Genomic DNA, 2,500 nt, shown 5'->3' on the forward strand with positions numbered 1-2,500 from the left:
GTTGTGATACAAGGAAAAAAAGTTAGAGAGAGAGAGAGAGAGAGAGAGAGAGAGAGAGAGAGAGAGAGAGAGAGAGAGAGAGAGAGAGAGAGAAAGAGAGAGAGAGAGATAACAATATTCAAAGGCCAAGAAAAGATGAAATGGATCAGTCAGTATTAAGTATGTAGCTTTAATGGAGAATGTTCAGGGTGCGGCAGGGAAGAGTTAGAACAGACAGGGGAGAAGAGGAGTGGCAAGGAGTGAACAGAGCATGACTGAGATGTGTACGCCAGGACAGGACACGGAGTCAAGTCGGTAGGAAATTTTAAAGGATTGGAACACACTACGTGGTTTAATAGATATGGAATACCCAGAGAGAGAGAGAGAGAGAGAAAAGGGGGGGAGGGGTGCGATGACAAAGGATAAGTAGTAAATCTTTATGTTGCAATGCACTATGACTTGACTGGCTTGTTAGGATAAGTGAGTGCCAATCCTTCAAACAGCAACACGTACTTACACATTTACTTACACATTCACGTCTTGACTCATCATGTTGTGTGGTTCACTTCGTCTATTTCATTTACGTTTGCATTAATTGTTTCTGGTGTCAAGATGAGGAAAATGTTGCATCTGTTCATCTTTACTGTTGTGTGAGTGTAATTAATTTTCTACATATTTTTACTTTATATACGTTTTACAGGCATATATTTGATCTTTTTCATGAATTGTTGCACTGCTGCCTGTGGTGTCAAGGGAAGGACGTGCAGCATTGGCGCAGCTTTAGTGTTGTACAAGCGATGACCATTCGTGTCTTCACCTCCACAGTAAAACACCATTTCATCTTCACTATTCCCCGGGATAAAATCTGATCACCAGTTAACTCCATTCACTCCGGAAATTAAAGTTTATCTTCCGAAGACAAACGTTTGGTGAGAGTTTTGCCTGCGCATAATGCACGGAGGCGCGGTTAACAGCGTGGAACGGATGAATTTTTACGCATGGGAAGCTTTGCCTAACAGATTCAGACAGCAGAACTGTGGCGCGACGGTTATTTCCCGAGAACTTTTAGGTCGGCAGCTACAGAGAGAGAGAGAGAGAGAGAGAGAGAGAGAGAGAGAGAGAGAATAGGAAAAACGAAATAAAAACCAGACATACAGATATATAGATATAGATAGACAGATGACACAAACAGTTGCACCTAACTCAACCTAACCTAACCAAACCCAACCAAACCTAACCTAACCAAACCTCCACACCACAGCTCCTTTGAAACAGTGGCACATTTTCAGACCACTTAAGCCTCTTGCCTCGACCACTTGCAACAAACTATATCAGACATTTATTGGAGTTTTCAAAGGTTATTTTCAAAGGTTCTAGTGACACTCTAGCAAAGATTCTACGTCATCAATGGGAAAGATCACTTCACGAGGACACATTTTATTGTTTCTGTGGAATCTGGATATTGTTTTCATGAGAGCACGAAGTATTTCAAAATCCGAGCTTTTTAGAATGGGTCTGTTCTCAATATTACTTCTCCGCTTATCCTTATTCGAGCTCCACTGTACGTTTCTGTCTTTCTTTCTACACTATACACTATATTGCACACTGGATCATTACTTTCTTTAGGAATGTAGCCTTAAAGATTTTCACTTGTATGTATTAGTGTATGATAATGTGAGAAATAAAGTATGTTATCTTACGAGTAGTATACAGCCTGCCATGTGTTGAATCTGTCTGTTGTGTGTGTGTGTGTGTGTGTGTGTGTGTGTGTGTGTGTGTCTGTCTGTCTGTCTGTCTGTCTGTCTGTCTGTCTGTCTGTCTGTCTGTCTGTCTGTCTGTCTGTCTGTCTGTAACTGAATGAGGCCAAAATTTTGCATTCGTAATAACAAAGATGTTGAGATTAGTCAAATCTTAACGAGTGAACCTTATTGTAAACGTGCTCTCTCTCTCTCTCTCTCTCTCTCTCTCTCTCTCTCTCTGATAATTAAGAAAACGACACTCAGCCCACGTTATGTCCTCTCCTCGTCCATTAATCTTGTGTTCCTTCCTCGCAAGTTTTCTCAATTGGATTAGATGGAAAGGACAGTGTTCCGTTTTCTTTGTCCTTAATGTTACTTTACTTTTACCTGTGTTACGCTTCGTTGCTCTTCAGTTTTCTGTTATGTTGAGACTTGACATTCTTTTATTATTTATTTATTGTTGTTGTTGTTGTTGTTGTTGTTGTTGTTGTTGTTGTTGTTGTTATTATTATTATTGATTTTGTTGTTGTTGTTGTTGTTGTTGTTGTTGTTGTTGTTGTTGTTGTTGTTGTTGTTGTTGTTGTTGTTAGTAGTAGCAGTAGTAGTAGTAGTAGTAGTAATTGTAGTAGCAGTAGTAATATTTCTTAAGTAAGTTTGTTTTTAAGGATGTGGTGGTGGTGGTGCTGGTAGTGGTGGTGGTGGTGGTGGTGGGGTGGGTGGGGGGAGTGATACTCTATTAGATCTAGGTTTATGCGTTTATTGACTCGTGATTAAACAACAAC

General features: G+C 40.1%; 1 protein-coding gene across 6 annotated transcripts in view; it reads left to right on the forward strand.

The window, feature by feature from the left end:
• The window catches only part of LOC123520276 (amino acid transporter AVT1B-like), a 56,884-nt gene that overhangs the window by 34,712 nt on the left and 19,672 nt on the right, over positions 1-2,500 (forward strand). The gene's annotated exons all lie outside the window — the stretch shown is intronic.

The sequence above is a fragment of the Portunus trituberculatus genome, chromosome 46 (genome assembly GCF_017591435.1).
Source record: "Portunus trituberculatus isolate SZX2019 chromosome 46, ASM1759143v1, whole genome shotgun sequence".
Taxonomy (NCBI): domain Eukaryota; kingdom Metazoa; phylum Arthropoda; class Malacostraca; order Decapoda; family Portunidae; genus Portunus; species Portunus trituberculatus.